The sequence below is a fragment of the Schistocerca gregaria genome, chromosome 2, assembly GCF_023897955.1.
Source record: "Schistocerca gregaria isolate iqSchGreg1 chromosome 2, iqSchGreg1.2, whole genome shotgun sequence".
Taxonomy (NCBI): Eukaryota; Metazoa; Arthropoda; class Insecta; order Orthoptera; family Acrididae; genus Schistocerca; species Schistocerca gregaria.
In genome coordinates, this window is record NC_064921.1 from 411,525,464 (window position 1) to 411,540,589 (window position 15,126).

Genomic DNA, 15,126 nt, shown 5'->3' on the forward strand with positions numbered 1-15,126 from the left:
AGATTCTGGTACTAATTTTAAGCTCGAATGCAGTGCCTGTACTGAATGGAACAATATCCACCAACACTATGAGAGCAGATTATGCGGCATTTCAAGACGAGATAACGATTTTATAGCATTCACTGACCTGTTACACATCCAGTGTCAGATTACACAAAAAATGGTTCAAGTGACTTAGAGCACTATAGGTCATCAGTCCCCTAGAACGTAGACCTACTTAAACCTAACTAACCTAAGGACATCACACACGTCCATGCCTGAGGCAGGATTCGAACCTGCGACCGTAGCAGTCGCGCGGTTGCGGTCAGGTTATAGACTTGACTGAATTCTATAATTGTGGGAAACCCATCCTCTATCCCTCTATCAATGGGCTCTACCCCAGCCACCGGATGCATATCCTTATAGCTGATGTCAGCACCAATATCCTATTTAAGAGCGTGGAAGAACAGATATTTCAAAATCACTTTTGATGTATCTGGAGCCTTGTAGCAATGTGTAAAAGTGTTTAGGTTTATATGAAGAAACAGTCATTTGTATAATAGACGGACATTATATCCAACAATACCGACGTCTTCCAATTTTCCTTCAGTGGTACAGTCTTAAATTAGGCCTACATCATAAAATAAGAAAAAAAGGTCAGAACAATGATACGCTCAACAACGATGATATATAATGCAAATAACATTGAAAGTGCAATACTGATGACAATAATCGTTATCATGCCAACATAATAAACTGTGAGGAACCTGAAACACGTCGGCCATTGACTATTAATATAACATATTTGTCTGAAAGATTTGAGAAATCACGAATAACCTATGGAAAATTTTATCAAAAATGCCATGATGCTGCAATTTCACGCTCTTCCAGTATTTAATATAAGATCATTGTACTCTTTTAGGTGCCTTTATTATTTCGTAACCGAACATGATTTTCATTGAACAGCTCTTCAGTTCTTCTCGGTACTCTGTTCAGCACTTCAGAAACGTGTTATGTTCCCAACACCGTAATTCATCACATGTACGAACTTACTCCGTCACTTATCTTTTTTCACTGGTAGCCTATCATAATCGCGTCAAATAATAAACTGCACTTATAGTAACGTAATTCACGTCCTTTGATTTTGCAGGGGGGAAGGGACTGGAGACTTTATTTCAAGCAGTACGGTCATCTCTTGTTCTCCAACACAGTCAGCACACACATCTTTGATATTGCAGTGCAGTCACCACGACGTCCGCGGTCCAACTGAATTAGTTCAAATCTTCGCCACCCCCTGGCCAGCGCGCGGAGACATTGCCTACCCCTGTCACGTGAGACGGGGGGCGAGCCCAGCGATCGCTCCCACGTCGTAAACATGGTTTTGCTGGACACGTTGGATGGAAGGAGGAACGAGTGTACTTATTTTTTTTTTTTTTTTGCTACATATCTTTTTGAAACTTTTACTTCTCATAGGTTTCGATATGTAAGGCTGACATAAGACAGTTTCTAAACTCCAGTAGTGCCCAACAATTGGCGACACAACCACATCCATCAAGATATTCATTCCATTCCAGACCTGTAACTCCTCTACAGATAAATTTGTCCAATTATTTGTATACTCACTCACATTCTGACCAGATTGCCGTTATTGCGCAAAAACAGCTCAGAATGCGCTGTGCTGCTCGGGGAAGCAAGGAATTGCTGCACTCTATTTATTTGGAGCCGTTTTATTTAGTCGTGGAGTATATTTGTCACAAAACATCCGCACTGATCCGACTGTGGTCATCTGACACAGACCACAAATACGTAAACAACTCCTAATTTCACCACACTATAGCAAACAGCTCTTTAAAAAAAAACAGTACACAATATCAGCAGACGAGCTCTGTACTCTTAAACTCTCCAAAGAAAGCACCGCACAGTGCACAGACATGCTCGCAAAATAGTGCAAAAGACGCGCCCAGACACCACCAGCTGCCAAACCGACCATAAGTCTCTGCTCGGCCTCCCCCAAACATGACCTCAACACAGTCGCATTCACACTTATCACCAGAGAAGTTGATATCGCCTATGCGCCCTAGATTACGCTCCAAGGCAGGCAGCGCGCGTGTGCGGTCGGCGGGGAAGGGGATTTCAGAGTCTCCAGCCAAGTTCAGCTTCCGAGTGCTCGTGACAGCCAACACATGTGAAAGCTGCATTGTCCTTCTCATGTATACCGCCGGCGTCTCAGGTCTGGACTTGCCTTCACGTCTATTGTCAGAATAGCTCATGGCTCGTTGACACACACGATTAACGCGGCCGGGAAAACATTTACTACTCGTATCCAGCCGAGATGGTGACGGGAAAACCAATCACTCTGATCTGCGCTGCAGGCGCGAGTAATCATTGAGAACACTGTCTTTATTTTTTCGAACAACTTATTTAACCATGCAGTGAATCTTTCACGCTATCACAAAACACCCACCCAGATGTGCCCTGGGCCATGTTGCACAGCCCACAGATACGCACCCAATCACAATTTCAGTACACACTATAGCAAACTGCTACTAAATAATACGCTCAGTTCTCGTAAACTACCCTAATAACGCATAGCAGAACCTGCAGATGGGCTCGCAAAACAACTGAGCAGACGTGCGCGGGTACCCCCCACTCCGCACCCTGCCCACAGGATCATGAAGTCACCCATCCGTCTGATTTCAGACCCCGCACAGACCCTGCTCGGCTTCCGCAAGCCTCAGTTGGCGTGGTCAACGCACTCGTCAGCGGTCAAAGCACACACACACGTCCGTCCAGAACCGCGATCCCGAGCCACGACCACTGAACGCGGGTGAAAGTCAACTTTATGTCAACGTAGCATAATTATCAAAGCACAGCCTCCATACGCTAGACACATCATAGCAGCAGATGTCTTTACCTCCTATGACCCTGTAACACACTGCACATTGCTCCTTACAAGACATTACACGGCCCTTTAACTAAACATAACTACACATCCCTGCTCTCGCCTCGTCGCGTGACCAGCCATCTAGAAACCTTCTCAATACTATTCCTACTTTACAACTTTTTTTAATAAGATCTAATTTACACCTCCCACCGCACCTAACCTCACACCCGTCCCCCCATCAACATACGCAAACGTCCTCAACCCTATCTTGACACTCATATATCAACCCACAAACCATGCCCATCAATCAATTTACATTCTCGCCCCCTCTTTTCGAATTACAAACGTAGCCTCTATCTAAACACCAATCAACTCATCTTTCTCTCACTTTCAACAATAAAATTAATTTTACACACACCCAGAAATACCAAACCCAATTAAAGATTGAAACTTTTATACAAAGCATCAATCACATAAGACAATATTCGAAGCCTGGTCCCTGATCTCTGCAATTTAAGTCGGAGAAAGACATATCTATTACCTTCTGCTACCTGTCTATAAACAGAACGATCTCAGTTACTACAAGAGGACCTAGTTTTGACCATTTGCCGGAAATGCGCGCAATGTTGTACGCCTCAAACTAGGTACAAGTACAACAGATCCTCAACACCCTATCATCTTTATCCTCTACCATGAAACAGTGAAAAAGTCATGAAGGCACCAATGCGATCCACCTCCAGCGCGGACAAACGGAATTCACAATACTCCCCCGGAATAACTCAGAGTGCAATCATTCAAGAATTCCTAACAGCTCACCAAATCCAACACCTCAAACTACAAATGCCTATATGAACAAGGTCATATTAAATATACACACACGCTGCAGAGAGCCCTTTAAAGTTTGATCATCCATACTCTAAGCGAATGAGAAGCTGCCTCTGGCCCTTGTTCATACAGTGTTTTCTAACACGCTTTTGCACACTGCCGAGCATTTCGTCTTTCTGCCGCGACTTCGAAGTCATTGTCTGATTCTAAACAGACATTAACACAGACTGATGTATGGTCTCTCACAGAGAACTATACATTACACCTTATAAATCATATTTTTACAGTCGATAGCATAACATTGAATGATTTTAAATAAAGGACACCCACAACACGAGGAACAAGTGATGACCGTACTTCTTGAAATAAAGTCTTCAGTCCCTTCCCCCCTGCAAAATCAAAGGACGTGAATTACATTACTATAAGTGCAGTTTATCATTTGACGCGATTATGATAGGCTACCAGTGAAAAAAGATAAGTGACAGAGAAACCTCGTACATGTGATAAATTATGGTGTTGGGGATTTGAGCTTGTGACAGAATTTTGTTATGTATGTAAGGAGAATGGCTTTCTCAACGAGAAATTCGGACATCTTGAAGAAATAATAAATGATAATAATACACAGAAGTACAGTTTTCGAGAGAATATCGTGTTGGAATTTGAATTTGGCGCAATTTTCTAGTGGAGGTAGGCCTACAATAATAAATGATAATGAATGATAATAAATGATAATAAATGACAATGAATGATAATGAATGTTAATAAATGATAATGGATAATAATAAACAAAAGTAAGGTTTTACAGCCATTATCGTGTAGGAACATGATATTGGAGGGAATTTTCTAGTCGAGGCAGGTCAATAATAATAAATAATAATAAATGATAACAAATAATAATAAATGATAATGAATGATAATGAATGACAATGAATGGTAATGAATGTTAATAAATGATAATGAATGTTAATGAATGATAATCAATAAAATAATAAAGACAAGTACGGTCTTTGCATGCATTATCCTGTTGGAATTCAAACTTCCCGCCATTTTTTCTTGAGGTTAGGTTAGTGGATGTAGCACAATTGGACTATTCTCTCGCCAAAATCCGCCATCTTGGATGACGTCATGCGATGTTGCCAAGTATAGATACCGCCATCTTGGATGATGTCATCACCGCCATCTTGAATAAATGTGACAACAATGCCATGTGTCCTGACACGAAGTTTGTCCCCCTACTCCCTGAGTCAGAACACTGGAAACACCTTCACGTAATGTAATAAAATGAAACACCTGCAACCACCCTTATAATGTTATTTATTATATGGCTACCAGTTTCGGTGTTTCAGTGGATCATCTTCAGGCCTTAACTGACGCTGGGAAAGGGGGGGGGGGGGGTGGTAATTAACTCCAATTGTATACACGATTCATCAGTGGCCAACATTCAACATCTATGAACTGGTTTTCGCAGATACCTGTAACGGCGATGTTGCGTCTCCAACCATTGATAGTTACTCCGAAATGACTTTTCTCCGTGGACGGCAATCCTCCTGGACACCATGACTCTTTGAAATCTTGTTACCCAGCAGGAAAACGTGTTAAAATCTCCTTCAGTCACCAACGTTTTGAAGAGAAACTGAACCAATTTGTCGAATATTTGGTCAGGTACTTGTGCGCTCTCTTCTCTGTTGAAACCATTCGAATACTGTTTTATTTAGTTCTGCGTATGTAGGCATTTTCATAGCCTTCTGCTTTGACAAACCTTTAGATGAGTTAGAACTGTAGCAAATTGATTTATTTTGTATTTGTTTTCCGAATATCACTGATAGCAGATTCACCCACATTCTAAATCAATGCCGGATTTCGCTAACAATATTACCCTCTTCGAGTTTGTGTATTATTCTGATGTATCGCTAACGCAACACGTTCTCGCTTTTCAGACACTGTTCGGCACTAACAGAAACTAATCGCTACTTTCCACCACAAGAACTATCCAGCGCTTGTTCGGACAGCACATTCCTTACAACATTCGTTTTGTAACGTATGATTATCACTCACGCGCAACCTCTCCCGGGTTAAAGAAAAATTTTCAGCACGAAGAAAAAGTGAGAGAAATAGGCCGCGGATAACATCCAGAATTGATTATCCGCCCGCACCTAATCAAGAGTTTACTGTAGTAAAGTCCAGTCGCAGCCTATACTATAAGCTTACAATAGAAGAAAACTTCCACATACAGAAGGTATTAACATAAGGAAAACAGATTATAAAGTACGACACGACACGATGCAGTGGCACACTATTTAACACATTGCTGGAACCGCACAGAAAAGACGACACAAACAGCTAAGCACCAACACGCACTGAGACAGGAAGAAACTAAAAGCATTTCAGATTTGGCGCCAAACTAATATGACAACAACTGAACATAAAAAGCACTTTACAAACAACAACAACAACAATTTGTTTTGTAAACTTGCGAAGTGTTATTTATGAGTTAAGTTCCGTAAAATGTGTATTGTTTGTGTGCATATCTCAATAACAGATGAAAATCCAAATGAGGAAGGATTTTAGAAAGCTAACTGTAAGCAATCTAAAAATATATCCGTGAAAAATTTTTGCACAACAAAATTACGTTTAGAGAAAGTAATTTGTTAACTCGGTAACCAAATTCACAGTAACATAATTTAATTTTACATAACAAGTACCGATATTCAGTAATGTGTAAAGGGTTCTACATAACCCAGTAAAGTAGAAAAATTAAGGCAATGACAGCAAGATAAGAACTGTTTCAAGACCTAACTTTTGTTACAATAAATAAAACTTAAAACAAGTTTACATTTTCATAACTGAATAAAAATTCCCCACTGACGATGCCACAAAGACGCTGAAACGTTTTTCCGTTTATATAATACAGCAACTGTTTGCATAACAGGTGGATCTGATAACCAGTAATTTTGTTTGTAAACTCGGCTACTGCAAAAACTGGAAAACCAAGTGCTTAATAAAAATATTGCTAATTTCGAAAAAAGAAGGGCTTAAGATACAAAGGACCAATCCCAACTGACAGAGAAAGGACTTGTCACTTCAGTAAATTAAAAATGGAAAAACGTGGCGCAAAGAAGTTGTGCGAACTTTGAGCTACTCTTCGAGATGTTGAAGAACGATGTCACAAAGAATGAAATAGCGAGACTCAAAAGATTGCATAAAAATCCAAGAAGACTAGAGCCACTTGGAAAGAAGAAAGAGGAGAGAAAGATCGTGAAATGGTGAAAAAAAATGTGGAAGCAAAGAGAAGAAACAATTGAATAAACCTATTCTACAGAGGCTCACAAGAAGAAGAAGACTACGAGCAGACCTCATCAACACTAGTAATAATAATTAATACTCTCTCCAAGTTGTGATTCCTGACACTTTGACGAGGACATTGTGCATATCTTTATAGCATATGTTAAATATATCATCCAAGGACAATCACAGCGTTCAACACATTAAAAATTAAATTAATTTTTTTCTAACAGCAGGTCTTAATTCGAAGAAAAAAATTTCGTTGTCAAATGTATTTGCTACGGTACTTCTTTTGTCTTCGTAGAACTGGACTTGTCTCATAATTACACATAATATTTATAACTGGATAAATGGATTACTTCTGAAAAAAGGTAACTAACTACAAAAATATATGAATACTGTGAATGCAAAGCAGAGAAAAGGAGGAAGAAAGGAAGACATGTGTAAAGTCCCGTCTACGAGGAGGTCATTAGAGATGAGAAGAGAAGGGAACCGCTTTTTTCTTTTCCAAGGAAGACACTGGCACTTACAATAATTGGTTTAGAGAAATCAGGAAAAACCTAAATACTAGTGATTGGCCAGGGATTTGAACCAGCATCTTCCCAAGTGCCAAGCCAGTTTGCTAACCACTGCGTTCTTTGCGCGGAAATATATTGTAAATAATTCAAGGCACGATCACTGTTTAACAGGCATCGAGTGCCACTTCAGTCTTAACGAAACATTAGGAAATTGACAGAAAAGGGGAAGTTGCTCATTTTTTACTGCAGGTGGAGGTATCGAAAAATTATTTGATAATATCGGTAGACTATTTACTGCCACACTCCACATGAATAATGAGGATCGGCTAAAAAGAGAATGGAAAAGCGTTAAAAACCTTAACTGGCAAATACTGTTTTTTTTATTATTTTTTTTACGGTCACATTAGTCATGCACACAGCAATTAGACATTTGTGTGTTCCGTTTCTAGTCCACCAATGAATTATCACAACCTTAAACAAATAATTTACCAGATTTCTAAAACTCTGTATCTGTGTATTATCAGATTTCTAAAACTCTGCATCTAGTGTATTAATTGGAAGCAAGAGGTGGGCAGTGAAAGAACTTGGAGAGGGAAAACTGGATTTACTTAGAGTTTCGTTTTCTAGAAGGGATGTTGAAATATACTCATAGAGATACTTTTACAAGAAAGAAAAAAACTCAGTACTTAATACTTTGGAGTGTTCAGAAATTGTTGTATTAACAATGCAGGGAACAACAAAGACGTAAAAACACCGGAGTAGTATTCAAAGACTTCAAGAGTATAAGGTTCCTGGAATATAGATCACATAAGATTGAATTATTCCAACTGCTGGCTCTAGAATCAATAATAATATTTGCCCAATAATTAGTACAGAGATTTAATTTAAAACTAGTGGACGCTGTGGGGTTGGACGAAAGTATGGAAACACAGCTAAAAGTGCATGTTTCAAAATATGCAGTTGCAACCAAGCCTGCAGGTTGTATTACGAGGTTGGAATGAAAAGTTCTCGAAACGGAATAGAAAAAAAAGTACTTATATCACTGAAACTTTTTTTATTTTTAAACGTAGTCTCCATGTAGATTAATGCAGTTGGGCTAACGATGATCCAGTGCCTTGATCCCATCTCGAAAATGAGTCACCTCCAGGCCTGTAAAATAGTTGTCAACTCCGGCTATCAATTCTTCGTTTGAAATGAATCCTCGTCCACCAAGAAAAATTTTCAGTTTTGGCAAGAGATGGAAGTCTGACGGCACCAAATCATGTGAATAATGCGGGTGTGGCAACTATTCAACCTTAGTTCGTGTAATTTTGCCATGGCGACGGCACATGTGTGCGGGCGCGCATTGTCTTGATGGCAGCTGTCTTTCTTCCTTGCTAAACCTGGCCTTTTTCCGCGTATCTTTTGTTGCAATTTGCCCAAGAGGTTAGCGTAGTATTCTCCAGCAGTTGTTTGCCCAGTGGGGAGATGATCTACAAACAGAATCCCCTTCGCATCCCAGAACACTGATGCCATGACCTTTATCGGCTAAGGAATTGTCTTTGCTTCCCTTGGTGGCGGAGAATCAGCATGTTTCCACTGCCTTGACTTTTTTTTTTTGTCTCTGGGGTATAGAATAACACCCAGTATTCATCTGTGGTCACAAACCGGCGTAAAAAATCTTGTTCGTCTCTCCTAAAACGGCCCATTGTTACGGTATGTCCATTCTCATGCATTTTTGACGCAGCGACAACAGCCGCGGCACCCATCTTGCAGATACTTTTTCCATTTCTAATTCTTCAGTTAAAGTGTGATATACCCTTTCAGATGACATCTGGCAATCGTGAACAATTTTCCGTACTTTCAATCGACGACCCTACATGACCACTGTGTGCACTTCTACAGTGATTTCTGGATTAGTGACACATCTTGGCCGACCACCACGCGGAACATCATCTAAGATCTCCCGTCCAAATTTAAATTCATTTGTCGACTTTGCAACAGTTGAATATGAAGGAGCGGAGTCCCCTAGTGTATTCTGGAAATCACCATGAATGTCTTTAGCTTTCATACCTTTCTTTACGAATTACTTAATCACTGCTGGAACCTCGATTTTTTCCATCTTCGCAAATCACTACGCGGGAACAACAACAGAGCCACGTCACAGCCGCAGCTCTTGGAAGCCAAGAGCACTGACGTGGCACATGTTTACAGGCAACTGTCCAATGAATATCACACAAACAACTCGTTGCACTAGCCCTGACCTCTCGAGGTGATCGAGAACTTTTCAAACCGCGCTCGTATGACCACGAACGTGATTTGTGCCATATCCTCCATACGTTGCACATGGTAGTCTTGTTCAGAATAGTGCTCCGTGTAGTTCTAAGGGCATCATTTGGGATCGAATTGAACTCTAACGTGGGCAAATTGTTGTTGGTGCTCGCATGGTGGGTACCTCCGTCAGCAAGGTAGCCGAAGGATTTGGTGTTTCAAGAGGCGTGGTATCGGAGATATAGAGGCACCGCATACAGGGAAAGCAGAAAGACCGCCAGGGTAGCCGAGCGCGCTAACGCGCTACTTCCTGGACTCGAGTAGGCGCGCCGGCCCCGGATCCAATCCGGCGGCGGATTAACGACGAGGGCCGGTGTGCCGGCCAGCCTGGATGTGGTATTTAGGCGGTTTTCCACACCCCGCTGGGTGAATACCCGGCTGTTCCCCACGTTCCGCCTCAGTTACAAGCGTCGCAGACATTTGAAACTCGTCCACACAATTTCACGATTTCTACGAGACGTAGACGGTTGGGGTACACTGATTCCGTCCTGGGGGTACAGGGTGGTGGCAGGAAAGGTATTCGCCCATTCCTACCACTAACACAGCCAAATCCGTTGCAACCACACCAACCTTGCAATCGCTGCGGGACTATGGCGTAAGCGAAACAAAGAATACAGGGAAAGCGGAAAAGCGACATTCGACAAGTGTCGACACGAATGAAAGTGTATAGTCTGCGAGTGTTTGTTTCACATGCAACTTGAAACGCTAAAGATACTTGCAGTAATCGCTCCTGATGACGGATAACTTCCGACACGCGTCATCTGAGGAATAAAACCATTTCTTGCCTTGTATTTGACATTACCGACTGCGACAAAGTCAGCCTGAATGGAAAACTACTGATTATTATAATAATAGCCTGCCTCCTGCATGACTGTATGTCACATTTATATTATTGAAATTAAAACATGCTCAAAAATCCTGGAACTCTCGGGACCGATATCTTGCCAGTATCCGTGTCGATAGCAGGCGAAAATGATCGAGGTTCTGGATTCCCGGAATGTGTGAACTGTCTGTATAGATAAATAAGTTCGTACGGATCCCCCAATACGGCAGTCCTAATCGCGCCTGGCCAATTTTTTCTTTCTTTTTCATAATATCGCAGAAACTGCTGTCTAAGATAGCTCTGAGCACTATGGGACTTAACGCCTATGATCATCAGTCCCCTAGAACTTAGAACCACTTAAACCTAACTAACCTAGGACAGCACACAACACCCAGTCATCACGGGGCAGAGAAAATTCCTGACCCCGCCTGGAATCGAACCCGGACGTGGGAAGCGAGAACGCTACTACACGACCGCGAGCTGCGGACTTTGCTGTCTAATAAAACATCTATCCATATCGTCAGTGCATTCCCTTGCGATAGATACTTCTATTCCGCTCTGTACAGCATTGTGCGCTGCTGTCATAATTAGCATTTATCCTATATCGAAATTACGCTTTCGTGTTCAGTCACCATTTGACATTATCTCTGTCACTGCTCTCTCCTTCTCATCGTCAACAAGTTCAACGGCGTTAACAGTAAGCCGTCGCGGCTTCACAGGTAGGCGATTTCCGCACTATCAATGGCGAGGGAGCAAAACGCACCGCTTTGAACTGGGAGTTCACTGTACCTGGTCACGTGACGACATTAGTTCCGCCGCTGCCGCGCCTACGGTTCGCTTTGTCGAGTAACAACAAATAGATTACTCCTGGATCAGATAACAAGGAAATCACAGATAAACGTGTCACACACCTTCAAATCTTGGCTGAATGGCGACTCGCAGAGTGAAGTGATTGGGGGAGGGGGCTGTTCGTTTTACCCACTTACAAACGTGTGCTGTGGTGGTGGTGTTGTCGCCTCCTCCTCTCCTCCTCCGCTGCAGTGTGTGGAGAGCACGTGCTCGGCCTGCCCGCTCGCTGGTCACTCGTCGACTGACTGACCGCCGGCGCCGGTCTGTTTACGGGCGCCCGGCGTGCCGGCCGGCGATTATAAATAGCGGACGCTCTTCTGGCTAATTCTGCAGGCGCGAAGCGAGCCTCCGGACACGCCGGCGACCGCCTCTGCGCTACAAATTCGTGACGTCAGTATTTGACCGACATTTTGAGTGGTGGCAATGCCGGGTAGCTGTACTTGCTTCAGTTCTACTCCATGTTTACTTCCCCCTTTTTTTATTCCGTGGGTAATGTATATATACTCCATGAGCAAAAATTTCTTAAGAAGGTGTTGCATTCTAGAATAGTATCTCATTCTAGAATAGTATCTCACCTTAGCAACTACAATATCCTCAGCAAATCTTTCAAATGGCTCTGGGCACAATGGGACTTAACTTCTGAGGTCATGAGTCCCCTAGAACTACTTAAACCTAACTACCTAAGGACACCACACACATCCACGTCCGAGGCAGGATTCGAACCTTCGACCGTATCGGACGCGCGGCTCCAGACTGTAGCGCCTAGAACCGCTCGGCCACACCGTCCGGCTCCGCAGCAAATCATAGCTTGGGATTCAGGTGCGTTACTCTCTTGAAAACGCCATTTACATGTTCGCTCACCTGATTTTATCAGCACTCATTAACAGAATATCCCCTGTTGGTATTTTCTGCGACATGTCTAAGGCATTTCGCTCCGTGAATCACAGTATTCTCCTGCATAAACTGAAGTTTTATGGAATTCATGGTATAGGCAAATAATGGATAGTGTCATATCTAACCAAAAGAATGCACAAAGTTGTACTTAGTAATTCAACCAATATACTCCTGGGACGCAATTCTATCGGATGAGAAATCACGTATGGGATTCCCAAGTTTCAATCCTAGGTCCACTATTGTTCCCCATATATACACCACGTTTCGTCTAATACACAACAAACAGAACTAATTCTTTTTGCAGATGACACTAGTATTGTACGAGTAATCAATCCAAACATTCATATAGAAACGGAAGGAACGGTAAAAGAAGTTTTTAAAAGTACCGTTGACTGGTTTTCTGCGAATTGCCTCACCCTCAATCTTAAAAAGGTACAACGTATTCAGTTCTGGACATCTAGGGATGAGCCGTGCGCGGTTCGTGTTCGTGCCGCTATTGCTTGACGTCTAGCTCCTGGACGCTGAAGTTGAGTGATCAGTTAACCTGTTATGAAACCTCAACTACTATGACATCTCTTCGTTCATTTTCGGTTTCTGTCTCGCTTCTTTTTCGATTTACTGGCACCGCTAACTTGCTGGCTTGCCTGCCTGTGAGTGGCAGCAGCAGCGCTTATCGATAAGAGCACTGTCATACCATCTTTGGAGCGACTGCTAGTATTTACGGTTCGTCATGTGTCGTGAGTTCAGAGTTCAGTGTGGACGGAGCAGCAGTGAGGTCCGGACAGCCATGACTCGCCCAACTGTTGGCGGCATACGTGACTTGAATGGGGACGACCTTGGTTCGGTCGGTCGTCTCATCGAACGACGTGTATTTGGTCGCCGACCGCTACCGGGTTCTCTCTCTGTGTGTGTGTGTGTGTGTGTCGACTTGTGATTCCTCCTAGTTGTTCCACAGTGACTGGTTTTAGTATTGTTCAAGTTGTTTGTGGAAGTGTTGCGCGGAAGCGTGTGTAGCTTGTGTGGTTTGACTGAGCAGTTATTTTAATGCTGTGTGCGTGCTGGACTGAGTCAGTCGGTTGCGACTGATCAGTGAGGAAGTCTCCGGGCGCGAGGCCAAGCCCGGACCACTTGCGGCGTGCACGTACTGTCGGATCATGAGGCGCTAGCTGTGGTAACAACGAAGTTTGTTGCCCACCGTGTAAGGTGTCAGGCAAATCCAACACCTTACATGAAAACCCTGACATGATAAGCAAATCCAGTAGTATGTCACATAGCTCCGAATAAATCGTGACATTAAATTAACCAAAGTAATACGAGTAACGAGTGAGCGAATGGAATACCACAGACTAACACAAGAATGCCTAAATGCATGTCGTACCTTCCCACCGTGAGGCAGACGCAGTTCCGAGGGGAGAAACGAGGACAGAAGCCGAGAGCAGAACCGTGTTAAGCTAGATAAGGGAGGGGCTGGGCACCCACGCTGCGAGCCTACCTGTACGACTATACAACCCGCACGTTTTAGCGTGAGGCTTTTTCGCGTCTCAGGTACGTCAAGGATCACCCCCAGCCCATGTTAAAAGCTAGAGCCCTCCAGAAAAGCAGTATAGATCTTACGATAACACAAAAAGGGCCACTACCACCCGCAAGTTTTAGCGTGAGACTTTTTCGCGTGTCTGTTACATTAGGATCACTCCCCAGCCCATGTTAAAAGATAGAGCCCTCCAGAAGAGCAGTATAGATCTTACGATAACGCTAAAAGGACCACACTAGCTGCAGGTTTTAGCGTGAGACTTTTTGGCGTCTCTGTTACGTCGCAAACTTTAAAAACATTGCCCCACCACGAAAAGTATAACGTTTCTTATTGGATAGACAGAATTTTTGTAGGCGGAGCTTAAGGTTAACATTGAGACCCTGATTGGTCAGATGAAAACATAGCCAGATAGTTTTTTTAAACTAACTTCGGTAAATTGTAGTAAGGAGAAGTTAGAGGAGAGTTGCTTCCGAGATGGCGATGTGAGCGGAGCTGTGCCGCCGGCCGCTGCCGCCCTGACGCTGCTTAAACACCGACAAGGTAATGAACGCACGCGATGCCGCATTTTCGAGCGCATAAGGCTTCACTCAGAACTGCAGAAGTCTCATCTGTTACACCCTCTTTTTGCGTAATACTAGTGTCGATCGTTAATTAAAACTCATGGTGTTCACATTTGCCACTTGAAGAAAAGATCTGAAACGCGATGATTTTTCTTTTATATAGTTATTGGGAAGCCACATCAGCCACTGTAATTTACGACAAGTTAAATAAGTAATTAAAGATAATTGAGGGTCACTGTAGACCATTTTGATAGTTTTTTCTTTTGTGAAACTTAAATTTAACCTAGAATATAGATGTGATATGGCATAGGTCATCCTTCGATCGATTGTAGAACTTGGAAACCCATTCAGGGAATATTCGTTCACATTTTTGTTGAACGCAGTTGGTTTTTACCATCCTGTATTGAAACATTTCCTTTTATCTATATTGCAATTTATAAATGATGTTTTGTGAGTAGAATAAAGTTACCAATGGTAAACTTAACTGATTTTTCGACATTATTTTACCAGCTAACTAAAAATAGGAAAGCCTTGAACCCTTTCCACTAAATTTAGTTAGTATTAAGATTCTTTTACAGGGAGTGCAGTGGAGCTGACGCTGAGATCATTAAGCATTTGATTATATTATCGCTAGCCTCACTGAACTCTTCTGAATTCTACATGTCATGTGT

General features: G+C 42.6%; 1 protein-coding gene across 1 annotated transcript in view; it reads right to left on the reverse strand.

Annotated features, from left to right (window-relative positions):
* Positions 1–11,693, reverse strand: part of LOC126323215 (SET domain-containing protein SmydA-8-like) — a 111,029-nt gene extending 99,336 nt beyond the window's left edge. The window contains exon 1 of the mRNA XM_049994615.1: positions 11,608–11,693. The gene's annotated coding sequence lies outside the window, so the exon portion shown is untranslated. The remainder of the gene's footprint in view (positions 1–11,607) is intronic.
* Positions 11,694–15,126: the final 3,433 nt, after the last annotated feature.